Source organism: Pezoporus wallicus, unplaced genomic scaffold (assembly GCF_028554395.1).
Source record: "Pezoporus wallicus isolate ANWC-B61680 ecotype Strahan unplaced genomic scaffold, APGP_CSIRO_Pwel_v1 contig_8218, whole genome shotgun sequence".
In the NCBI taxonomy this organism is placed as follows: Eukaryota; Metazoa; Chordata; class Aves; order Psittaciformes; family Psittacidae; genus Pezoporus; species Pezoporus wallicus.
Window position 1 is genome coordinate 1,220,605 of NW_026636063.1, and position 27,639 is coordinate 1,248,243.

The 27,639-nt window shown below is 39.9% G+C and overlaps 1 long non-coding RNA gene across 1 annotated transcript in view; it reads left to right on the top strand.

The window, feature by feature from the left end:
- The first annotated feature begins 14,064 nt into the window (after positions 1–14,064).
- The window catches only part of LOC130593665 (uncharacterized), a 40,821-nt gene continuing 27,246 nt past the window's right edge, over positions 14,065–27,639 (top strand). Inside the window, exon 1 of the long non-coding RNA XR_008970854.1 lies at positions 14,065–14,303. This is a non-coding gene — a long non-coding RNA (uncharacterized LOC130593665). The remainder of the gene's footprint in view (positions 14,304–27,639) is intronic.

Here is a 27,639-nt window from a genome sequence, read left to right on the forward strand (position 1 = left end):
TGTAGAGTTAGTAAACTAAATCACAGTTATTACCTTGCTAGTATAATTTTGGGGGTGGCACCACCAGTAGGTACTCTCAGATTCATCCCTTGAAGAATCTATCTGATCTTCTGGCAAGAAAATCCCCTTTACCTTGTAGCTACAAATCTACAAATATAAGGTGGAGAGACACAAACTTTGGTAGGGTAGTTCTCCTTCTTCTCTGTAGAAGCCAAGGTTAAGATTCTTGGTTCTTTCTTCCTATTCTATGTGCTCCTGATTATTCAATGCCAACAACAAATGGGATTGTTCTGGGCTAACAGCGTACAAATTCTTCTTAATTCAGTAGGGACTCTCATAAAAGAAGAAAAAACCCAAACAACTATGTCCAAGAGTTAGTTATTTGTATGAGAGGACAGTATGCCTGTGCGCTTTTCTTTTGGAGGCTTGAGAAGGTGGTTATTGTGTGGTATCAGAGCCAAGGGTGTGGTGCTGAGCTCTGGCAAGGTTAAATAAGGAGAGAAATGATTCTCAGCCTAGAGGATAGGTGTGTGATGAAGGTTTCTGAGAAGCTGTTTGGCATAACTTAGAGGGAGATTTTGAACCATTTTAGGTTGGCAGAGTTTTAATTCAGGAAAGGAATGGAGACAACTGGTAAATGAGTTTGTGGGCGAATAGATGATATACTGGTGGTAAAAGGGCAATGGTAGACAGATTGGAAGAAGATTGATTGACTAGAGCTTCTTAGAAAAAATGGTAAGAGCCATGGCAGATTAATTACTGTTTTCTCACAACCTTTTTCATTCTCAAGGAACCATTTGTTCATCTGCCATTTTCATATACACTTCCTACCTTTCTCTGGAAAGAGAAAGAAGAAAAAACAAAAGCAGGAACTTGTAATGTCTGTTTGAAAAACAAGCATGTGTATGATTTAATAATCTATTTTCATGTCGTATATGTTCCAGAGGCAGGGAGGAGCAGGGCAGTCCATGGAAACAAGTGTGATTTACAGCCAACATGGGGTCATGTCTCCCGAGGATTCTATTACACTCAGAGAACAATTAAGATGCTTTAAAGATTGCCTGGCTCTTTATTCTTCCAGTAAATTGCTGAAAGGTTCATATAATGCTGAAAGTAGTTGAATAGGCATTTTCAGGTTTCTAAGTGTATTTTTCTTTTTTTATTTTCCCTTAGTGGAGGACTGAAGACTGGGAAAAAACAAGGGTCCAAAATAAAATGACAGAAGGGAAGAAAGGGTTTATAAATACCATCTGGGTGGCAGATAACATCAGTGTATTTTAAATAGATAATGTATGGTCTGAAAGGTAGCCTTTACAATTTCAAGGCAAGTTATATTGCTGAACTTGTTTCCTTACATATTTTCCTTTGGATTATTTGTATTGAAAGGAATGTGGTTAATGATTTAAAGCAAATATACAGCTTTTCCTTCACTTCGTCTTTTGTACTTTGTTATTCCGAAAGAATTTTAACTTACTGTTTCTCTTTAAAAGAGGTATTCAAGAGAGCTTTAACCACATAGGCACCTGGTGTGTGTATTCTGTTATTTACTGCATTTTTTCTTCATTTGGCAGTTTGCATTCTTGTCCCTTATTTCTCATTCATGGTTTGCATTTGAGAACTAGAATAACAAGATGAAAGAACAATATGGAATTGTTATAAAACAGTTCACCATTGAATTTTCATAAGAACTGAACCTTAGCTAATTTTTCTTTTTTGATTTTTCTGTTTGAAAAATGTTCAGGTTTTTGTCTCAGAGATTGTGTGTATCTTCTTGTTCATGCAAACACTTCTTCAAATGTTAAATGTCACTGTGAAAGTACAGTACATATATGTGTACATATTTTCCTTATTAAAAGTCCTGAAACAAGATTTTGATTAGTCCTTTTTTACTGTGGTCTACTGTCCAAAGCCCAATCCAAATAAATGGCTAGATATTCAGGTTAATTTTAAATGCAGCACACTGCTGTAACAGATCAAAAGATGCTGTGGAGGACTGGCCTTCTGTAGAAAAGACCTTAAACGTCTTGAACCCACATTGCCATATTTATGGTGGCTTTCTATATTACCTCATGTAGAGATAGTAATGGAGAGTCTGAAGCCAAATAAGATGAGAAATAAAGTTCTCAAAAATGAAAACTTTTGAGATCAAAATGAAATTAAGGAATAAGAACAGAAATATAAAAAGCATTCTCAATTTTAATGAAAAAATGTGAATTTGTCAATCAAAAGTTTTCTTTCAACAATTCCTTTAATAATTTTGTTTTGATTTTATATTTTAAATTCTTTATTCTTCCAAATTATTAAGATCCCAAAACAGATGGAAGATTTTGAAAATAATTGTACTTTTTTTTCTAACTTTGAGGTTGAAATGATTCAAGAATTATTCCTCACAAATTCCTTCATTTTCTGCAAAGCTTCTATAGAAACAACACGGACAAGTATATCTCCTCTGAGGTATTCTTAGACCAGCTTGCAGATAAAAATTATAATTCTGAAAAGATGACATAGACCATTCCTGTGCCATTTTCTAAAAAGCTGGACCATGACCTTCAAATTTTCACCATTTTACCACTGTGCTATGCAACCCCAAACAGGTTCTTATGTTGTCCACATGACTGTAGAATCTGAAAGTCCCAGAGCAGTGCATTAAGCAACATGACTGACATTGTCACATGTGATATGCTCTTCCATTCTCTCCCCTGGGGGAGAAACAGGGTGTGCTATTTTGTTTTGGTGTGTCATTTTCACACATCCATCATCATGTAATACTCCTCCTTCTATTAGCTAACCCAGCAGTAGTTTTTGTCCTGAGAGAAACAGACTTCCCATGAAACTGGTACAGCTCCTGAAACGAACCCTTAAAACAAGTCACCTTCATTATCACTCACTCTCCAGTCATGCTTGCCTCAGCAGCACCCCTCTGGTTGAAGTCATGCCAGAAGCTGGCATATTCCTGTGGCATGGTTTTGCAGTACTGAAAGCCACCAGGCTAATCTACTATATGCTTATGAGAATTCACCATAGAGATGGTCATACAAGATTTTCACTGGTGGCCTTTCACCTTTATTGCTAATGAATTGGCTAAATAATAAAAGAAGCAGCCCTTCTACCCCCACAGCTGCAATTGTGGCATCAGCTTTATTGCATCTGCCCAAAACTGCATCTCATTTGGGGTTGAAGGAATACCACTGCTATTAATCTAGGTCACAGGTACACATACTTTTTCCAATAAAGACAGTGTTTGGCCTGGCCTATGAAGTAATTATTGACCCTTTGGGATGAAAAGAGAGAAAGAGGCCTTGCTGGGTTGTTTGTATTTCTTCATGATCATAGAATCATAGAATATTTAGGGTTGGAAAGCACCCTAAGATCATCTAATTTCTACCCCCTGCCATGGGTAGGGGCACCTCACCCTAGACCATGTCACCCAAAGTTTTGTCTAACCTGGTCTTGAACACTGCCAGGGATGGAGCATTTACCGCCTCTTTGCGTGACCTTTTCCAGTGTCTCACCACCCTCACATGAAAGAGCTTCTTCCTTATAGCTAACCTAACCTTCCCCTGTTTAAGATTAAACCCACTATCCCTTGTCCGGTCACTATAGTTCCTGATGAAGAGTCCTTCTCTGGTGTCCTTGTAGGCTTCCATCAGATACTGAAAGGCTGCTATGAGGTATCCACAGAGCCTTCTTTTCTCCAAGCTGAACAGCCCTAACTTTCTTAGCCTGTCTTCATGCAGGAGGTGCCCTAGCCCTTTCATGGCCCTCCTCTGGCCCTCACTGGAGGGAAGGAATGCCATCCAGAGGGACCTCAACACCCTTGTGAGGTGGGCTGATGCCAACCTCATGAAGTTTAACCATGACAAGCGCAAGGTCCTACACCTGGGTCACAGCAATCCCAGGCACAGCTACAGGTTGGGCAGAGAAGAGATTCAGAGCAGCCCTGTGGAGAAGGACTCGGGGGTGTTGGTTGATGAGAAAATGAACATAAGCTGGCTTCAGTGTGTGCTTGCAGCCCAGAAAGCCAGCCGTATCCTGGGCTGCATCAAAAGGAGCATGACCAGCAGGTCGAAGGAGGGGATCCTGCCCCTCTACTCTGCTCTGGTGAGACCTCACTTGGAGTATTGTGTGCAGTTCTGGTGTTCTCAACATAAAAAGGACATGGAACTGTTGGAGCAAGTCCAGAGGAGGGCCACGAGGATGATCAGGGGACTGGAGTACCCCCTGTATGAAGACAGGCTGAGGAAGTTGGGGCTGTTCAGCCTGGAGAAGAGAAGGTTGCGTGGAGACCTCATAGCAGCCTTCCAGTATCTGAAGAGGGCCTGTAGGGATGCTGGGGAGGGACTCTTCATTAGGGACTGTAGTGACAGGACAAGGGGTAATGGGTTAAAACTTAAACAGGGGAAGTTTAGATTGGATATAAGGAAGAAATTCTTTCCTGTTAGGGTGGTGAGGCACTGGAATGGGTTGCCCAAGGAAGCTGTGAATTCTCCATCCCTGGCAGTGTTCAAGACCAGGCTGGACGAAGCCTTGGGTGAGATGGTTTAGTGTGAGGTGTTCCTGCCCATGGCAGGGGGCTGGAACTATATGATGTTAGGGTCCTTTCCAACCCTAACTATTCTATGATTCTATGCTTCTATTCTATACATATATATATATATATATATATATATATATATATATATATATACACACACATATATTACCAGTCACTTCCTTTCTCTGGAAAAGGAACTAATGAAACTAGTTCCTGGCTGAGTTTTCCACACTGCTATAACAGTATGTCTACTTTTTTCTTTTCTTTTAATTTTCATTAAATGGTTCCTCCTCATTAGGACAGGGACACAAATAGAGCATTACCTTACACAGTATTCTCCCTTACATTAGTGGCACTGGTCATGGATTAGAGGTGTTATTTACTGTGACTATAACAATAGCTGGTTTACTTTCTCTACCAACATCCCATTCAGACGCATCAGACACATATGGAGTGAAAGATCTTATCTGTTTGCAAGTAAGGAATGAGGCTGGAAGTAGAGAGGCAAAGAAGTCAAGTGATTTCCTAAGGAGACCAAGAAGGGAAGCTGGAGGTGGAGTCCAGATCTTCTCTTGGTCAGGTTATTGTCCTGTGTAATAAAGCAAAACAAAGAGATCAAACCTGAACCTCGGAGAGATGTAGAAAATGAGAACAGGAGGGTGAGACACAAAACATGGTGCATAGTATTTTCAAATTCAAATGACAGTACGTAATTGTGTGGTTTCTTAAGAAGGTGACACAAGTAAGTAGGACAGTTGTGAGTTAAGCAAAATGCCCATGTCAAAACTCTCAAACTGCACAAGCCTGGCCTCACTTCAGGTTTTGCTGTCATCTCAGAGTCAGCTTGGATCACTAGAGGGTTCCTACTGTTTCTTGTCTTAGATGCAGCCAGGGCACAATTTCTAAGAAAACTGCACACGGTATGCTTAATTTTAGTTGAAAAATCACATTAACTCTGTTCCAAGAAAGTGCTTGTAAACAACAAAATTTCTGTATTTAGAAATGACAATATTGAGTAGAAATGGAGCAAAAAAGAGAGGTGATTAATGCAGTAAATGTCTAGAGGCTATTCAGGGCAAATTTATGAGGCAGTAGCAAATAGGTCAAGCTTTTCCCTATAAAACCAGGCTACCTTGCTACTGGAGGGACTGCAGTGTTGTCAGAGATGCTTTGACCAAATATCTGATCTGTCATGTAAGGAGTGAAGAATGCTGGAGTCAAGCTCAGCAAATTATGTATCAGCCTTCCTGTGCTTGTTGCTGCTTGCACCTGGGACTTTGCCAAGGAAGAAAGAAATGAAAACATCTTCCCTTTTCATGGGCATTTCATAAATGAGGGAACCTTGCTCTGGTTGTGGTTAGGAGAATATTTGCAGTTGCCCTTTGTGAAACAGCATTTGGAGCATGAAAAGTGCATACTGGTTTCAGTATGTTGTGGCTCATGGCTGAAGGGAAATCTTAGGAAGTTTAGCTGGCAGAATGAGTACCTTTGGGATGGAAGTGGGATGGGATATTTTTTCTGCTTGTCGGTGGAAAGCAGGCTGAGTTTGAAATGAGTAGCTGTTGCAATGATTAGTTTGCATGCTTCTGCTCCTACGTTTTGGCAATGAGATATTCACTTTAGTCAGTGGTGTCTGTGTGGTAGCATTAGTGTGTGCTCAACACCTGTTCAGTTTTATAGAATATCTGGAACTGGCATCTGAGGTAACTCTAAGAAACTTATTCAGCAGAGAAAAAGGTGAGGCAGGCTGAACTAAGCTTGTCCCAACTGACTTCTTTTGAACCCAGCTAGATTTCATCAACAGACATATTTGTGATAAAGGGCAGTGCTCTGACCGCTGAACCCGCTGTCCCTGTCCTTGGTCACTGACTCCTCTTCTAAACTCAAATTAAAAGAAGAGAAAGAAGAGGGGTAAAGGGAGAAGAAAGGGAAGAAACCTAAATATAAGTTTCCAGTGCAATGTTGTGGCCAAAAAGTCTAAGGTGATACTCTGATCTATAAACAAGAGACTATGGAGAGAGAAATCTTGGCCTGTCTGAGGTCAGAGGTAAATTTTCAATGACTGCAACGGGATTTTTGATTTTTCCCTCTCAGCCTCCAGTGCACTGATGCAGTCTTTAGGACAGAATAAAGGGGAAGTCTAAAATCAGATATTCCTAGTTAAACTGAAATAAAGGCACACTAAATTCTTTGCAGTACTTCTGGATGGGAAGAAAGAAACCAAAACCAAAACCACCACACGGACTGTATTTTCAAAATGTCAGACTTATAGCAGGAAAGTCCCTGTTTTTTTTTCCCCAGTTTTTAGTAAGTTAATGATGACAGGATTTCTGGGGAAGGCTGGGGTGAGGCATTGCTTGCATGCATCAAGAAATAAGATTCTTGTGTCCATTTTATTTGTTTAGGAATTTATTTCTGCAATTCCAGTCCTACAAGATTGAAGTGAATGGAGTTTTATTATTGTGACTTCCATGAGAGCAAGTTTAGCTTTTGACTATGTTAAACCTGATTTAAGGAAAAATAATCTTCCTGACCCTGGACCACCACATGTTCATGGTATATAATGCACAAAATGGTGTGTATAGCACCTTTACTGAAGAAGTAGTAGCAGTGTATATTGGAACATTTTACAGCTGCTAACATAATTACTTTATTTTTAACTGTAGTAAATTTTCTTGCTAAAATGGGGTTGTTTAGAACTTTTTTGCTGACAAAAATGAGGACAATATGAATATATGTTAGCTATTAAAAAACATGATTTCTTTAAAATAACAAAACAGAAGTTAATATTTAAATTATTTTATTTTGTCAAGAAAATGCATGTGATTTTTTTTTTTGTCTGTAAAACACAAGACATCTGCAAAGTCTGACAGTAAACCAGATATCATTTCTCATATATTTTAATTGGATTCAGTGCTGTTGATTTAAAGTAGTGTATTTTTTTGTCCCATTAAAAGATGAAAGAGACCCAGAAAGCTGCCTCTCTACTTTAAAAGAAATACTTCCTGGACATGCCTTCTTAGGTGGAGCAGCACAGGGAAATAAACATGATTTGACTGAGATTTCAGAGCCAAAAAATCTTTCCTGCAATTTAGCATTGCATTGCAATGGGTAAGCACACCATTAAAATTTTGGGGACAAGTATGAGTTGCACTTGCAATTGCAGAGTTTTTCAGGTCACAAATCTGACCTCTCCAGTGCAACAGGACCAAGCAGTGCCTGGGAAGGGCTCTTAGGCAGGACCTCAGTGATGTGCTCCCTCCTGAGTACTGCTGTCATAAGATCTGGTATATAGGCTGCCTTCCTGACGGGGTTTAGGAAGGATGGATTGTAACAACGGGAGGATGTACCAAACTTTACCTGTCCTTCAGCTAGTTTTGTGAGTAGATATCAAAGAAGGACTGATTAGTGGCTGAGTCAAAGGAGAGAATCCCTAAACCAGATTTATGGCTGCATAAATGCCTTTTTGTAAAAAAAATTGCCTTTTTGCTTTGTTTCTCCCCATCATTCATTTTCAGTTCTGGAAAGGGTGAACACTGAAATAGGGTTGTGTTTGGGTCCTGGGAGGTCAGATTTCACTTATAGTTTTCTGACAATGGCTTACAGCCAGACATGCATACCCTATGCCCATTTGCCAAACCTCATAGGTACAATCAGCTCTGAACCAAATGTTTTATGCTTGAAGTTTTGCATGTCATGCTCAGGCACATAATCTCTGCAGGGAAAGATGTTGAGAGGCACCACTGTGCTGCACTATTCAGTTTCAGATAGTTCAAAACATCAGCAGAATAACTTCTCCAATCTGCCTGCAGAACAGTTGAAGGCCAGGTCTATGTAGTCATACTTGACTGGTTTAGGTATGGGAGGTTGGTGGTGGGTACAAACACAAGCCCTCATTGGTTCTTTTCTCTTAGGGCTGACCTAAGGCTTGCTGGAGTTGATGGAAATATTTTCACCAGTGTGCATGAACTCTGGCTTAGGTCTTTCTATATCCGCAGAGGCATGACTCATTCTGGAAAGGTCAAAATCACACCCATCTACCCCATCTTTCTTAAAAGCTTGCTGCATGGATCTGATGCATCAAAAGGCTGTACACAGAAACCTCTTAGCACTGATGACAGCAAAGTCTGTAAGTTTATCAAAGTTCCCACCAGTGATATGGAGATGGAGTAGATGATTTAAACAGGATTTACCAGCCTTGATTTTGCTTGTCCATTTGTATTCTGAAAGCTGTGAACTAAACTGTTAATAGCCAGAGGCCTGGTAAATCGGCAGGTCTGAAAGAAGCAGGTGTGGGTAAGCCTGCATGGGCAGACCGCAGATTTGACATCCAAGTTTTGATCAGATCTGAACAAGAATTTTAATGAATCAGCACATGTATTTATCACTGTTGGACAGTTATACCAAACATTCTTGGGGCTGGTTAGTATAAAATAGGTACCTTCTAGAGAAAAATAAGGAAGGGGGCTGGAGGGTGGGAGGGGGGAGAACAAGAGAGGCACCATTCTTTCTTTTGAATCTCTGACAAATTAAAGCCCAAACTTCATTAAAGAATAAACCTCTGTTAAAAAGTCTTCTTCAAGATAAGATACATGTAACCGATCATTTGTATTAATTACATTGAAACTCACCTACCTAATCCTGATACAGCTCACACAGAAGATATTAACAATATGGTTTTACTATCAAAGCAAACTATGTTTTATACCGTAGCTAATAATGAGAAACAGTATTACTAGTACTATTATTAGCAGATGTTATTTCTGCGTCTGTACCTGTGAAATATTAATTCTTGAGCTTCTGGCAAAATGGTAGTTTGGTCAAAAACTGGGGTTAATTTGCTGAGCAGGTTCTTTAATCATCTTTTTGTAAAATCTTTTTTTGCTTTTCCTTTCTTTTTGACTTCAACATAAATAGTTCTTGTAGAATCTGCCCCTGAAAAGAGCACTGTATTGCTAACAACAGCAACACTGATGAGAGGATCAGATATTTTTATATTTATTTGTATATTTTTGACTTTATTCCTCCACTTATATGCTGACAGCACAAAGCAAGACAGCAGTCTTATTTTTGTAAACATTTTACGAATGTAAAAAAAAACCCTCACACAATGATTTAGCAGCCTTGACTTATATCTTACTTATCAACCTTATGAATTTATAATGTGAAAGGTCTGCAGCAGCCCAGTCCACCTCCAGTTAAAATTGTCAATGAAATGCCTTTTAGCAAATGAGGCTCTGAATTTCTGGCAAGACATTGGGATGCTTCCTGTCCCTTTGGCTGCTCTGTGGAGCATCCAGGCATTTTGCAGGAATACTCTGTTGGACCTAAGGAGGAATAAAAAAAAGACAAGCCCAAGAAAGGTTAAAGCTGAACATTTCCCCTATATTCTGAGGAGGGAACTACCTCAAGAAGACCTGCTTCTGCATAGCCCAAGGTCCAGCCTCCTCTTTAGGCACTGCCCCTGTTTCCATTCGTAAGGGATATTTCCTATACATTCACTTCCTTGGTGTGGAGCATGTCCATAATAAGGGAGATGAAAAGCTCCTGGGACGTGAAGGTTTAGAGCAGTTTTGCTGGTAATGGTCATGGATCCTGTGTGTTGAAATGTGTACCATGGACCTGACATACAAAAGGGCTGGGTTACTCTATGCTCCTCAGTTTGTGGTGAAGTACAGAGGAGAAACCCAGGAGAAGTTAGATACAGCAAAGTTTAACTTATATAGAACAAAACAACGAGGATGACACGAACAATTTTCCAAATATCCAGAATGGAGACACTGAGGTTTGCACATTCAGAGTTAACTGGCAGTGTGCGGCTAACACAGTTTGGAATAAATGGGAAATGTAAAATATACATGATCTGTTGGTTTCTCTGCACAGCAATTTCTTTGATGTTTGTTGTAGTGTCTATTTATAAAATTTGTGCTTGCAGGCGGGACAACATGTGATTCCTTTCCCCCCTGCAGCATTTCAAGGATTTTGTTTCCTTATTAGATTTTCTTTAAACTTAGGAGAAATGCAAGAAGAAAACCTCCTGGGCCAGTTGCAAAGATCCTTTATGCATGTTTTTATGCTGCAGGTTGATCATACAGCTACAGTTTCTATTCTGAATAAAATGTTTAGACTGTATAACAAAGGAGACAAGAGACAATACTTTAAGTGTCACTGTCCCTGGACAGAACCCTATGCATTGGACTGCCCTATATCAGGATGTCAAGTGCCAATATAAAATGCGTTTGTTATATGTCTTTATTGCTGTAGGTCTCACCAGTGTCAGATGAGAAAAAAATGATGAGTGGCAGAGGATGTAATAGTTAATAGGGAAAAAAAAGAAAAAAGAATTAATTAAACTAGCAACCAAGATTTACCATTACTTTGAGGGAGAAAGCACAACAGGAGAGTCAGGAAGAAAGAAAGAGTCAGGAAGAACTGAACTCGGAAAATATCTTTCCAGAAATTAATAAAAAAACAAATAAAAGGGTTTTGATTATATCAAGGTGTGCTTAGAAAATAGTAACAACAGCACAAGGGGAAAAATAGTTTTAAACAACAACATCATAGCAAGATACACACTTAAGAATACTTAGAGCTTGAACGTATAGCTCTTCTGGGAAATTACACACCGGAGTTACTGCCAATAATGCCCTCTTCTGGCGATGCTGTTGCAACTAAATTGGTGTGTCAATAATCTCAGGACCCTGCATTTTCAATGCGCAGGGTGAATACACTGTAGTCAGGGGGAGAGTTTTATCTGAGTTAAATGTCACACCCCCTTTTTCTTCTCCCCTCAGTTCCAAAGACTAGCTGCAGGTAAATAATTTTAATAAAGTAAGAGATACCACAGTACAGTGTTCTTTCCTTTTTTTTTCCTTACCCCAAATAATGCTCTCTATGTCATCTGTATATTTATGATAGCTCAAAGACATGGGTGTGTGGATCTAATTAAAAATGTGAAAGGGTTTAGCAGCCTGCTGCTTCCCTGTGAGTCTCTTGTTGCCAACTCTTGGCAGCTCTGCTGTCACTGAGCCAAATGTTTAGTCTTCAGCTGAACTACTGCCAGTGAGCTGCACTGCATTCTGGGACCATAGAGCCTCGAGGTACTGTGTTAAACTATCTCACATAAGGATGTGCAGTGAGCTGGACTTCATATTCAATCACCCAAAAGAAAAGTGAAGGAGAAAGCCCACTTTTGCCTGGTGAGCCTCAACAGTGTCTAAGACACAATGACCAATTCCTTCAGGATTTTGCATCAGGGAAAGTAAACAGTTTCTTGAGGTGGATCAACCCATACATTTGTTTAATGTGCCTATGCAGCAATAGCACTAGTTATATTTAGCAAATTTAGTTTAAATCTGTCTGCTCTGGATATGGAATTAAAAAAAAAAGAGATATTAAAAACATGTCTTTCTGCAATGAGAGTCTGGCCTCCAAGCCAATGGCTTGTGCTAAATAAATATATTCTAACTCCAATACTCCTTAGCACATATAGGGCAGTTTGGTCCAGAGTAAAAAAAAAAAAAAAAAAAAAAAAAAAAAATACAGATAAATTTGATACATGTGCATTCCAGCCAGCACTGGGAAAGCCACATTGATAGAAACATGCTTAGCACAGTTGCATTGCTTAATAAATCCAGGTATAATGTGGAGATAGATGGAGTTATAGGCTAAGCTGGCCTGTAGGCTTTGATCAGTGCTCCAACTCACTTAGGGCTTAGAGTGGACTGGAAGAATTGCCAGGTCTCATGAGTCAGTGATGGATTTCCAGCAGATCACAATTAAATTCTCCCTTTAGCTGTTCTCCCTGCACTCTTTTCTGTAAGGGAAATTGCTTCTACCGACAGCAAAGCTGTGCGCGTCTTCCTGTTATTTTCTTTCTCTTTTTCTCCACTGTCCCATTTCTATGTTTCGTTTCCCTGCTCTTCTCACCTTCACACCATTTTATTTCCTTTCCATCCCATCTTTCATTTTTGCTCCTCTCCTAAAATTTTTTGTCTTGTTTGCCTGGATTTCACATCAACCTTTTTTTCTTAACTTTTACTATCCTTCCTTTACGACACCTTCCCTTCACTGTCATAATGTTCTACCTGGGAGAATGAATGAGCCACCTCTAATGTTAGTCCAGGGACTCAACAAACTGATTCTGCTGCACTTGATTTCTGGAAATATTTTCTTTGTATGTTTCTGAAACCAGCACAGTGGTGAAATAATAACTAGATACTTCTGATTGAACTGTTTCTCCAACTTTTGACACTGGGTATTTAAGAATGAAACTACAGAAAACAATTGTTGGCTTCATATCAAATACTTGTCTGCGTTCATTCATAATGCTAACTACATATTAGACACACAGCACTAAAGGTGCAAAGAGAGAGAAAAAAAATAAACATTTACACTAATGATCACTCATTTTTTGTAAAATTGCATTTAAAGAAATAGAAGCAGGCACAAGTGTGCAACACACCTGAACTCCCCCACTTTGATCTTTCCCCTGGGGTCCTTTTAGTTGCAGTGGGCCAGCTCTGGTAAGGAGGCAGGACTCAGAAGCCGCTTGGCATCCAGCCCAGTCTTTGTGGGCCACTGGAGAGATGGATAGCTAGGTGCAGAAGTGCCCTGAGGCAGGTGTTAAAATGTTGTTCTTAGTTCCTTGGTGGTAATCATTGCAAAACAATCCTGTCTGCTCTATTCGTATCAACAAGCTGCTTTCCCTGGCTTGTTGCTAAGAGACAGGACTGTTGCTTACAAGTTGCTTAGTGCCTTAGACTTTCATAATTTATAATTTATTATCTTAGCATAAAAATTTGTGGGTTTTTTTTTTAATTTTGTTTTTCCACCAACACAATAATTGTCACGTAAAACAAAGGTCATGTATCTACCAGAGTAGCAGTTGCTCTTATAATATACTTCACTTTTGTATGGTTTAGGATTCTGTGAAAAGAAAATGCTATTATAAACTGAAGATGAATATCATTTTTGTCCATTAACTTCTTGCGTTATATGACTGGTTAGGTCAATGGATTCCCTCAAGATTTCTTCACTATTGAAAACATGTTTCTGTCCAACCAAGAAGGAAATGAATTGAAATTATTTCAGTTATCACATGAAAGACATCGGCTCTTTTTGCTCTACACTTCAGCACCTAATAGTTGAACTCATCAGTCCTACTTTCATGAAGTTCAGTGATAGAGATGTTTAACCAATGCCAGAAATTACTCTTGTGCATTAATCTAGCTTTGTGAATATACAAACCTTGCCTTGCTAAAGTGTTTTATACCTAACACTAGTTAAATCAGCTCAGTGAGGAGTAATGACAAAGTGGAAATGAGAATAATTTGCAGACTTGTTAAGTTGCAAAATAACTCTGTCACAGTTCACCAGTTTAAAGAAAAAAAAAGAAAAAAAAAAGAAAAAAAAAAAGATGAACTTATTGTTATACACCCTCGTGGAAATTAAGTATACTGACCTCAGGTTAGGATTTACTTGACTGTTTAACAGAAGAGCTGTACATACAGCTGGTGTTGTGGTATTAAACTAAAGCATATTTAAGAGCTTTACCAATACGCAACCATCAGCTACATTGCCACTGTCAATGCTTTAAAAAAATGAAAGAAAAGTTACTTTTCCACCCTGATTTCAGTGAGCTGTTTAAGCCAGTTAGAACCAAGAACAGCATCATACACAGCTGTAGAAATGGTTATGGAAATGTCCTGATGCAAATAGTGCTTCCCCTGCAAGGCTTGTGAGGGAGTGTCTATCCAGCAAAATCAAGGTTTGTTTTCCACCATAGCTGATCTTTTCCATTCAGCAACACCAGGTTATGCTTGCAAGCGCAGAGCAATATAGCAAGGGTTAATGCATGTATCAGCACACCTTGTTGTCCTAGTTGGCTAATGTAAGCAAAAAAAAAAACATCTCCTATGGTAACACTTACATTTTGTGTTGGATATGTGTTCTTGAATGCTTCAGTAGCTTAATCCCCTATTGGCTATGTAATATGCATGCCAGCCAAGTGTATTTTAGTCAGTCTAAATGTATTCAGGAGTTGGACCTCTTACAATTTAAGGTAACTCATGGGGTGGCCATGCTGATCAATGCCTGAGATCCCTCTCAAAAGCTCATCCAACCTACAGTGAGAAATTTTCCATGTCTTCCAGAAGTTATAAGAAGTACAGTTTTTCTTAATCGTGTAATGAAAGTTACTACCTTCAGTTTTAAAAGACAATAAAACTGCAGCTTAAATAAATGGGATGCCAAGAACTTCTTGTATATTCTTGCAAATCCCTGAAACCCTGCTCACTGATTATGATGTAAGTATCTCCCCCCTCACATAGTTAAGAAAAATGAAATCCAAACCAACAACAAAAACCTTAGTGAGTTGCTATTCTGTTATATGTGGAATTTCAGTGACATGGAGTTAATTTGAACAATCTGAGTGAAGAGGACACCATCCTCTTATTTTCTTGTTTGCTAATATCTTTAGCACGTAATTTCCTATAAAACTGTGACACTTTATAACCATGCTGGTGTAATGTCATGCTACATGCCTCCTTTATATAAGTTCATGTTAAGTAATTATTACTGCTGCAACCATTCACTCAAACATCAGAAGAGATGAACAGGGAGGAGGAATGTAATTTATTCATTAACTTTCCAAGCAGGGCAATCCTGCTGACTCTGTACATGCGTCACAGCACTCTAGAGAACCAGCTGGAGGATACTGAGTCCAGTGAAAGGGTGGACTCACATACCTACAACCTAAGGAAAAACTCTGATGAAAAATCTCCCCTTGAAACCAATATATATCTAGAATCATAGAGCAGTTACGGTTGGAAAGGACCTTAAGATCATCTAGTTCCAGCCCCCCTGCCATGGGCAGGGACACCTCACACTAAACCATCTCACCCAAGGCTCTGTCCAACCTGGCTTTGAACGCTGCCAGGGATGGAGAATTCACAGCTTCCTTGGGCAACCCATTCCACTCCCTCACCACCCTAACAGGAAAGAACTTCTTCCTTATATCTAATCTAAACTTCCCCTGTGTAAGTTTTAACCCATTACCCCTTGTCCTGTCACTACAGTCTCTAATTGAAGTGTCCCTCTCCAGCATCCTTGTAGCCTCCTTTCAGATACTGGAAGGCTGCTATGAGGTCTCCACAAAGCTTTCTCTTCTCCAGGCTGAACAGTCCCAACTTTCTCAGCCTGCCTTCATACGGGAGGTGCTCCAGTCCCCTGATCATCCCCGTGGCCCTCCTCTGGACTTGTTCCAACAGTTCCATGTCCTTTTTATGTTGAGAACACCAGAACTGCACACAATACTCCAAGTGAGGTCTCACCAGAGCAGAGTAGAGGGGCAGGATCCCCTCCTTCGACCTGCTGGTCACGCTCCTTTTGATGCAGCCTAGGATATGGTTGGCTTTCTGGGCTGTGAGCGCACACTGCGGCTCATGTTCATTTTCTCATCAACCAACACCCCCAAGTCTTTCTCCGCAGGGCTGCTTTGAATCTCTTCTTTGCCCAACCTGTAGCTGTGCCTGGGATTGCTGTGACCCAGGTGTAGGACCTTGCACTTATCATGGTTAAACTTCATGAGGTTGGCATCAGCCCACCTCACAAGGGTGTTGAGGTCCCTCTGGATGGCATTCCTTCCCTCCAGTGTATCAAATGAACCACACAGCTTGGTGTCATTGGCAAACTTGATGAGGGTGCACTCAATCCCACTGTCCATGTCAGCGACAAAGATGTTGAACAAGACCGATCCCAACACCGATCCCTGAGGGACACCACTCGTTACTGGTCTCCAGCTGGATATTGAGCCATTGACCACAACACTTTTCCTGCAGCCATCCAGCCAGTTCTTTATCCACCGAGTGGTCCATCCATCAAATTGATGTATCTCCAATTTAGAGACAAGGATGTCGTGTGGGTCAGTGTTGAACACTTTGCACAAGTCCAGGCAGATGTCATCAACTGCTCTACCCTTGTCCATCAGTTCTGTAGCCCCATCATGGAAGAACACCAAATTGGTCAGGCAGGATTTCCCCCTAGTGAAGCCATGCTGGCTTTCACCAAGCACCTTGTTGTTTTTCATGTGCCTTAGACATGCATTCCGGGAGAATTTATCCTGGTTTGTCTGGCAGGTGGTGGAGATGATAATTAAGCGGCAACAGCCACTCATAATTTCTTAGGTAGCATGAATTGGAAAATGCATCACCAGCAGTATGTCTAGAGCTGGTGACGACCTTCTGAAAGAGTCATTAAAAACTTTGAAGGAGGATTTCCTGGTTTTAAACTCTTGTGGCTATTGGGAAAAGAAACAGATTTATGGCTGACTGCTACTGTTTAGGTTCTTGGGTGAGCAGCAAGCACCAAAGGTTTGGAAATCATTGTAAAAGCACAGAAGAAATAAACTGGAAAGAGTGTAGTGAAGTCTCAAATCGACCATTTTAGTCCTTATGTTAAGTCTGGTGGGAGAAAGAATCAGAGACATAATCTTAGGACTAATTTTGCTGAAACCCATGTGTGAAAACATTCAAATGTTCTTGAGGGATTGTTATCAGTTGTTCACTCAGGTATGTCAAGTTCATAATCTAATCTAGAGTTTCATCTCTGGAGCTCTGCCAGAAATCTGATAAATTATTCTGTCATACAAAATCAATGTGCATTCATCAGGTCAGATATTGGGGTTCAAAAGGAAGGGCTGATGGATCATTATCTAGGTACAGTTCGTGCATTAATAGGTTCATTTGTATTTTATGAGGATTGTAATAACTGATCAAACAAGTCATGTGAACATTTTAGATTAAACAATTAGCAGAAAGTGAAAATACCCTGAGTTTTCAACAGGTCAGTTTGAATATCCCTCAGTTACCGGCACTTTTTAAAAGCTTTGATTTCCCTCCCACCTCCCACCCCCAACCTATCACTTGCCCTGTTTGAACTAAAATCTCATTATAAACTGGAGAGAGGAAACTGGTCTGAAGGACGGTAGCACAAACACGCTGCTGTTTCAGGATGACTTCCTGGCACCTTGCAGCTTTTGGGCGAACAAAAAAAATGTTTCTCTGTTGTTTTTAGATGCTCTGCTTTCAGAATCAACTAGTAGTATTTATCTAAAGTCAATAAAAACCTTGAAAATCAAAACAGTTTATAAAAGGAAGCATTTGGTTGAAGCTCTGCTTTAATGGATTAACAAAAAAAAACCAAACCTGAAACCACAGTTTCTTAGTCACCTGATTAATTTTTCCTAGGGGTTACGGGAGCTCTCCTGAGAAGATACATGGACCTGTGTTGCCCAGTGAGAATTCAGCATCATGAATGTTTACACCTCTTTTCAAGGAAATGCCTGAAAAAAAGACAAGGGAGAGCTCTTCACTGCTCCCCTCTCAGGCAAAATGCCCGCTGAATTCAATGGGATTTTTTCATGAGTAAATCAAGCAGGATTTGGCTCTGGAAGTACATAACAAGATTGAACAGACTTGGTTCACAGTAATGGCGCCCTATTGTGCTGTGGTATGGTAGAACATGCAGTGCTGGAGTGCATTCTGTCAGTGCCTCCGACTTCCAGAGGTTATTGTAATATCACATTATTGTAAACTAGAAGAAAGGGATCTGGTAGAATTAGGACTGGAGATTATTGTAGGGTTTTTCAGTAGTACAAGAAAAGTGAAGAAATGTAGCCATTATGAATACAGGATATTAATAGCTTACATTTGCTCTGTGAACTGTCTAATTCCCAGCAAGTTGAGGCAGATGACATGTTCCACAGTGGTGCCTAGTGGCTCCATTCTAATTTACAGATACATTACCAAAAGTCTGACTAAAAAGGCCCAGCTTGCAAGTTGTTGATTGTTTCTCCTCCTTGATTTCACTGGCTCTACAAAGCTGTCATCTTGTGCTGGATTTAGGAAGTGAGGCATCTGAAACAGGCCTTTACAAAGCACTCTGAAGTCTTGGCTTAGGCAACAGGGTAAAGCTTGGTGTATTCCCTGGCTCAGCACTGCACATTCCCATCAGCAGACACTGGACACATCTATCACAGAATGGTGCAGTCCAAGGGTGATCCAAGCTCAGGTGACACATAAATACTACATTCCTTGCAGCCTTCAACCTCCAAACCATTTCTGGAAGGGCACCAGAGCTGACATAGCTGCTGTGAACCGCAGGTTATGTATGCTGTATGAAGGAGCCCTGCACATTCATAGAGCAGGCTGTGGTTTGCCTTGGGCCCATGCCAGGAAGTAGATCAGGCCATGCTTTCTCCTGGGTATGGCTCAAACCTTCTGCTTGGTCAAAGATTTTTGCCTGTGTGATAGAGTTAGAAGGTGAATATGAACAGCGGCTGGACCTTGAGTGAAAAATGTTTTCTCAGAATTTGGTTTAAACATGCCCAATTTGTACCTACAAACACACAAGTCTTACTTGCTCATATAAGTTCTAGAGTGAATCATTCAAAAATTTGAAGAAGGTGACACAGGCATAGGAGTTGCACCAGCCCTCAGAAAGCTGGAACTTGCCTGGAAGAAATATCTCTAAATGCTGTAGACTGGGGGAATCTATGTGATTTTTATGTTGTCCTGGTACAAACAAAAATCAATGATTGCCAGTTGATACAGCTGTTGCTGTTCTCTGCTCCAAAAGAATTCCATTTGTAAGTCCTTTGACACACACCGAGATTTTTTTTTCTGAAAAACACTCTGAAAAGTAGAGTTTATATGATGTATATGGGATGTGTACTGTGTGTGTACACACACACACTGATAAAATATTGGTAAGCTGAAAAGTGGAAAGTACCAAGTATGCAGTGAAAACCACAAGGGCCAATATGACTTTGTGGTATTATTTTAAAAATTTACAAAGTCTCTGAGACTGTCAGTGGTACCTGGAAGGCATAACATGAACTTTTATTTAACACAGACCTATCTCTGATGAGCATTATTAATTGATATTTATAGAGAAGTGCATTGAGAGTTATCTGGGTATGGGCACTGCTATAAAGCCATAAATATATTTAGCTAGTTTTTATAGTTCCTTAAGATCAGTCACCAGAGACAGAGAATAATATATATTTGATATGAATAACATCTGTATTTGTGTCTAAATAGAAGAGGAAATGCATCTGCCTTCAGTAGAACTCTCTTTTTAATGTTTCAGCCTGCAAGAAATGCACATTAATAGCAGCTTCTTCCCTGAGGAAGGTTTTGAGCTAGAGTACTTGAGAAGAAACTTACAACAGAGAAGCCTAAAGTGCCACCCAGTCCCTTTTAATTAGCACATATATGTCCCCCTACATCCAAGATATGATTGAGAATTTCTGCCATTTCATTTTAATATCAGTGTTATATGCTAACGTTTGTCAGACTAAGCTAAAAAGCCACTTCTTTTTATGTTGTTTCCCACATGCAGAGCAGACCTCTTACATTTTTGTTGGCTGCTAACATACTAAGCGTTTTTTGGCAGCGTGTGGTTCTGGATTGAAGCCATGCATGCAAGTCTTCCACAGTAAGTATGGCCCAAAGGATTAAAGATCAATGGATTTAGTTATCTGGTGAAGTTCCCCTGCCTCTCTGGTGCTATTAAAAGGTTTTGCTATTGTAACAAGCACCAGAACTTTTCATTTTAAACTTGCCCAACTGAGGCTTCCACTTAGGCTGCAGAGCATAAGAAAGTTACTGGACTTCTGTAGGCAGCCTTACTGTGATGCCACTGAAATGCAAGTCCAAGAAAAAACCCAAGCAGATATTACATATGTTTGAAGACAAAAAATTCTGCATAAAGGGAGGGGGGAAAACCCCAACATTGCAGTGTGTTTTCACAGTGTAATCAAAGGATACTGCCTTAGAGAAAATTGCCTTCTAATTAGTTCATAATCAAATCCTGAGAAATGGGGTAGAGACTGAAAAGCTCTGTTGTCTGAAGCACCGCAAGCTGGAGAGAAAGGAATCCTAAGTCCCTAGAGCTTGGGGGCCTCCAAACCACAAACCTGGCCCATGGCTTAGCTGCCACAGCCTGTGGGCTGAGGACTAGTGGACACTACCTGTTGCTCCCCACTCCGCCACTGACTCCAGTGCTTTCGTGTGCTGTTCAAAGCTACTGGTTCAAGCCCCAAAATGCTTCCCTTTGTGAGACAATGCAAACAGCTGCCACAGAGATTTTCTCTGCAGTGCATGTGTGGAGATTCGTCCCGTGTTTGGTGTCCCCATGCAGCAAAAGCATATCATAAAAACCTTCAGGATTTGGCCCATGCTGTGTGTGAATATCTTGGCTTTCAGGTTTGAGGGACTAAGCAGTTTTTTATTTTCTTTTTTTAACCATGGAACTTCCTGAGGGGAGAAAAAGCCTGAACCCAGCTGATTTAGTCTTGTCATTCTTTTAGGTGAACAGAATAAACCATTCCAGGCATTTTCCTTCAGAGTGGACTCTTCTCAGGAGGCAAAAATACAATTCAAGTTTGCGTCCACCCTGTCTTGTAGGGAGTGGGAAGGCAGAACTCCTCTGCACTTTCCCACTATCTTCATCCACAACCCTGTACAGCTTCAGGCACTACTCCTGTATCTACTGAGCTCATAGGGCTAATCTTTCCAAGAAGGGAAATAAAAAAAAACTATAGAAGAGTAAATCCTACCTTCCTACCTTTGTATTAGCAAGCTGAAATTATTGATACATATTGCACTGCTGCAAGACTGGATGGTAAAAGCCAATAAAAAGTCTTTCAGTGCACAGGACATATTCTAGCCTGAGCCATATGTTGACACAGTATTAATTCCATCTAAAAACATTTTAATGTCCGGAGCTGGAATTCACATTGCACTGTATATTTATGAAATTCTTTGCTGTTGAAGTGACCAACGCACATCAAAAGAACCCCAGATCTTACCAAGATGACCCTCCCACCCTGTGTTTAAAGCAAGAATAACCTATCTCAAACTACTGGGTTAACAACTGTTAACTCTAAGTCTTACCAGGGTGACAGCCAGGTTAGCTCTAACATTAGCATCTCTGCCACCCTAAACTAAAATAAAAACCTGACAAGGATTTTCCAGCATATAGCGGAAGAAGGCACCAGTCAAAGAGATGATCTGCTTTTGATAAAAAGCTCACTATTGATTTCAGGATTTTGTTGTCCATGAAAACTGCCCTCAATTGCCAGCTATCCAGAAAAGCTCTTCAAAAATACTAAGTGTGCCCAGAGACAGACTATCAGGCTACCAGGCTCCCTAGTGAAGCCACATAGTTCTGTAGTGCAGAGAAAAAATTGTAAATGTATTTTTCATAAGGGCAGCCAGATAAAATAAGAACTAATCCAAATACCAAACTAAGTCAAAACCATTGTGAGAGCTCAGGTAAACACTGCCTCACTTACGCAAGTAAAGGATCATTCAGCATAAAAAAGATCCTCTCCTTTTGCTGCTAATGCAGACTCAAAAAAATCCTATCCTGCAAGTATCTGTCATGCTAGGTTGACACAGATATTTTGGAGCTTCCATTCACATGAGCTGAATTTTTAGAGCTATATCCAAACCGAATTTATGAAACCTCCACGGTTTTAGGGATTCACCCTTCAATGCTTTTTAAGTGCTACTAGATTTGCCATTTATCAATAAAAAACACACCTAGAAGTCTTCATATTAATTCTAATTTTTAGACCTTTCTGAGGCTCTGAAAATTGTTGCACACATACAGGATGCTAAATTAGCTGGTTTTCCCATAGCTAGAGTGCACTAAAACAGTTCTCCTCATGACAGTCTCTGTTATTGTGGATAGTTTGAAGCCAGGAAGGCAAATGGGGATCTGAACTTTCTCAAAATTGGAACTGGTCTGTATCTGAAGTTTACCCCAGTGCAGTATAGACGTAGGAGCCAGCCAAATACCTCACATCTGAATGCTATCTGCCTGGGGGAGCAAGTGTGCCCTGAAGTCTCTATTCCCGGCCATGACCCTTTCCCATTTGTGTTTCCATTTCCAAGGCAGCACCCAGCTCATTACACTGCTCTCATTGTAAGAATCTGCAGGTGTTTCCAGATAGAGCTCATCTTGGTTTGGTTTTTTTTTGCTGGTTTGTTTGTCTTTTTTTTTTTTGTTTTGCTTTTGTTTTCCCTTCTACTTCATCTCTATTTTAAAAACAAAAATACCCTTTGTTTTAATAATCTTTCCACCACCCTTTTGTTAGGTGGTTGGTTTTAGCCTGCCTAACCAAGCTCACCAACACCTATATTTACTTTACTTTTTTTCTTTTTTTGTACTTGCCCTTTTCCTCTTGCCTGTACTGCAGTGATGTCAAGAGTCCTAAACCATGCAAACAGGCTTAAGAGATGAGCAGCACTGTCAAGGGTTGCAGACAGTGACAAAAGAAAGTTAGTCAAAGTCAGCCTGCCAACCACTTGCTCCAGACAGGTGCTGCTAGAGGAAGAAGAGCAGAATTAGGGCCACAACATGGTGGCCAGAAGTGGGGTTGTTATACGATCTGTACAAGCATAAAGGTTTCCTCCTACTCCTCATTAGGGTGGGAAATGGTGTCTAAAAAAACAAAACAAAAATAGAGCACATATAGCATCATCTAAGGCAAAGGATTTAGTCAAAAGGGGTTGTCTGGTCCTTAACTAAACGGCATCAAGAACTTTCAGTTTTCTTATGCTTCTTACTTATCAGTGGGAGTATTGCATTTAATTTAAAATATTTCCCAACAGCTTGCAAAGAAAACAAATCTAGAGGAAAATGTTTTCTTCCAGTAAGTTACTCATACTGATATTATTCTGTCTGTTTATATGTTAATGCAATCATACCTGTGTCCTTCCCCTCATTTCTCAGCATGTCTTCTTTCACTACTCGTCTTGTAGCACTCCCCAAAGGTTTGCTGTATCAGTCCACAGTGACTGATTTACACACTAGAAAGTCTCTGAAAGCATAAAGATGCATCATGCATATAGCACTGCCTCACTTTAGAGCAGGGACATGAACAAATTAATTCCCATGATATTTATGGGAACTTAAACACAGAGGGGCAGAGAATTAAAAACAGGGATGCTCTCTAGCAGGCAAGGAGACTGCTGGCTAGTATACTCCATTGGATGAAATCTCACCAGGAAAGTGTTTGGAGCCTAACCCTAGACTTCACATGCCAAGTTCTTCAGCCTGGTGCTATTCTAGATGTACCAGTCCAATCTGTGGCAGTGCGTGACTCAGCCAGACCTCACACAGCTGAACAGAGCTTGGAAGCCTCTGCCTATGAATTCCTGGTTTAGACTTCACTTTCTCTGTCTGTTTTCTATTAGCTCTGTGGGTTTTCAGGCTTTTATGGCAATCCTCTGACTGAAAATTACTGCTGCCCAAGACAGCCTGACTGCCAACAAGGTTGCAAACACAGAAGATCTTTTTCAGTAACTGTTTGGGGCATGAAAAGTTGGTAATTTTCAAACTTTTCATTAAATGTACATTTCTGAAAGCTGAAACGTTAATTTCCATACACTTCTCTCTCTCTTTCTCTCTCCCTCTCACTTACTCTCCTTTTTAAGCTGACATCAAGAATTCAGGCACAGAGAGAAAGGCAGTGAGTACAAATCTATTTTTCATGTAACTCTACTGAAGTTGGGGAACTTACACTAAGGAAAATCTGGGGCCATTCTGTTTATTTTCTTACTCTTGGTTTGCTTAATTTCATGCCACTTAAAATTATATTTAATTGCAGCAGTTCTCTATTTCATTTTCAGTTACACTTGTTTCCCAGCATGTTCCCCAGGGCATTGGAAGAAGATAAAGGCTGTATCAGTTTGGAAAAATGAGAATATTTCTGCATGTATGGACACTTCTCAAGTGTGGGAGGAATATTTTACTGCCCACCTACCCATCACTCAAATGTCCTGGTCAGTTTACTGAAATAAATTAACCTTAAGAATAATTATCTGAAAAGAATTCTCTTCCTGCCTCAAAAGCACATCTACTGCCATGTAAGCTTTTTTTACATAGATATCATAAACCCAAGCTGGTTTCAGAAAATAAACTGAGGAATGCCCAAACCGTCTGAGGCACTCATTTCTCAGTACTTGATTGATCTGAAGTTGCATTACTGGCAAATAAAACTACTCACGCAAAACCCTCATTCTGCTGTAGCTGCATTTGAAACAACAGCTTATATCAAATGAAACATTTGTACTCTGAAAACCAAGGCTCCTACCTGCTGCCAGCTCTGCTGGGGCTGGGGGAAAACACAAATTGAGGATTTTGCTAAAAAGCCTCTTGGTGAGGTTCCTTGTCACTCATCAGCTCAACCTCTTGGACCACGTTCATTCTCACTTTTGTTTGCAAATTTAGTAAACAATCACATGGTGGAGCTTAATTTTCTTGAAAGTTCATGGCCAGCAAATTTCAAAGTAAGTCACATGCAGGCATTCACGTGCATGAGTAGTCCCATAGGAGATTGCTCATTCACCAAGGAGCAATACAGTACCATGTAACTTATGGAAGCACTCATAACTCAGTTACACATCTTGAATACTGTATATGGAATATTTGGAGACAGCTGTTCATGATTAACCCAGAATGGTTTTAAAATATTTACATTTTTCCTTGTGGCCCTTGTTCAGCAAGGTACACAGACATATGTATAACTAAGCAAATAAATAGCAGAGCATGGTAAGAAAGCATAGTGTGAGAATAACCAAGATGTTTTACTTCTCCTGTCAATGGATATTCGCTTTAAGTAGATAGATGGTAATAAGTTTGGTTATATAAAAGATATGAGTAAGGACAAGACAGTGTCATGGAGTGGTGTGACCTGTTTATTGCTGGTCCTTAGAAATGTGGAAGTCCCACAAGAGTAGAAAACACATGGGGTAACTGAAAGAAGTCCCAGTTTGGTATATTTTTAACACCAAAACCTTTTGTTGCAAGTAAGCTTTGCTTGTGGATTTTTCATGAGCAGAAAAAGAAGATATATTCATTGGATGATTTATGTATTTCAAATTATTTGCTCAGCTCACTGCAGAATGAATTGATACGCTGCAGAAATCCATATTACATCTATTTCACCTTCCTGTAGCTTTGAGGATACATGGCAAAACAGCTTTGCTTAATGCCGTATTCATGCGTCCTGTGGGAGAAATTTTTTTTTTTTTTTTGTTCTTTTTCTGCATCTGTGTATTCATTAAACACACACAAACACACAGAAGCACTGAAATACAAAGAGATCCCCAAAAGCAAAGCAAGCTGAGTTGGAACATCTTTCTGAATTTGTTTTCAAACTCAAGACAGTGAACAAGTTTCAAAAAATAGTACAGGTGAGACTGCAAAGTTTTGGGGAAATACTTTGAACACTTGTAAACATGATGTGTGTAGGCAAATGTTTAATTTGCCTTTTTTACTTCTACGAATTATATTATGAAATCAGACATCTCTGACTTCTTTGGAACGTCAAATCAATGTATTCCTTCAAAACACATAATTGCAGGGAGCTGCTCTGCTGCTCAGCTTCTGATTGTTCCACTTTCAGACTGATAATGATCAGACACTTCAGTTGTTTTAGCAGTTCATTTACATAATATAGGTAGTTTGGGAAACATCACCTGCAGCCCCAAATATAGTGTGTTAGACACTGCAGAGTCTGAACAAAAAAGAAGCAAACACATTGAGTTCATGCAATTAGAGGACAGAGACAAGTCTCACACTTTCATTCACTGTCCTTTGATCACAAGGCCCAACATTTTAATCCATCCTAGGTAGAGCCATGGAAAATGCATTTGAGCTGATACCTGTATCAGCACTACTTTAATGCGCTTCTCTCTCAGATTCAGGATTGAAGCATCTAGATTTAAAATGTTCTTCTAGTGCCAAAAGAGGTTGAATTTGAGAGATTAGGATTTATGAGTACAGCTAACATGTAGTAGAGGTCACTTGATCTGGTCACTCATCTATTGTTCCTATGAGAGAATGCATTGTAGTGGTTTGGAAGTAGCAATATGGAAGATATAGTGTGTGTCTTGTTACCACACACATAATTAGGATCTTAATGAGAAGCTTTCTATTAACATCATATTAGATCTAGTGACCTAGAGTGATACAAAGTCAATGGACCCATAACGTTGCGTGCCATACTGTACAAAGTCCCACAGAAAGCCACAGACTATTGAAGGGCCGTCCGTATGATTCCCTCAGGGTCTATTCTCCCTTCAATGAATATGTATAACTCTCATTAATGTTAATAGAAGTTACATCTAAATAGTTAGGGGAGAACAGACCCTCTTTTTAATATGAAAGTGTACTTGGAGGTGATTCCACAGGAGCTTTGGCATCCAAAACAATGTCAATGAAGTTATTACAAATCAATAGGTGAGCAGCAAGGGAAATCAACAGGACATGGCACACATGCTCAAAATGCATGGGGCACACAATGTTCCCCCCCTACAATACCTATGGTATATTTTAAAATGGAGGCAACCTAAGCTAAACCTGTCATATTCCTTATTAATCACTTCTTATTATGTAATAGGCTCAGGAAATTATCCCCATTTTACAGAGGAGAAACTGTCTCACCTAACTTTCATAATCTAAAGATCAGTTTAATCTACTTTTCTAGACTCTTTTTATGATTCTCAAGGGCCATCAGCCACCTAAACTGGGTAATAGATTCTGGTTCTGTTGAGACAAGATGATTCTTCCTTTAGGGGTGCAGATTTCCCTTTGCTGACTGCATGGGAAGTATAGACTTAGCTGACTCACATTACATGAAGTGATTGCAACCACCTCAAGGTCATAGAGTAGTATGTAGTTACATGAAGTCTTGAACTTTGGTTTTCAAGGGTCAGCCCAACTGCTCCAGTCACTGTACAGATTTTCTTTCTTGATAATGATTCTAAATCCCTGAAAATCTTCCTGTCTTTGAAATAGTAGTATTTGCATTAAAATGACCTCTGATATTCAGCAGGTTTTCTCTGGAGAGCAGCATATGTAGGCGTAGCTTCAGAGGCACTGCCTAGCACATGTAATATTACAATCATTCTCTGTATGTATACTATGAAGCAATGGTTTAGATTTTTTTAATTAAAGAGTATAACTCTAAAACTCCTAAAGTTCTCAGCACTGGCCTAAAGGGTCCCACTGAAACCCCTGTGCAGACC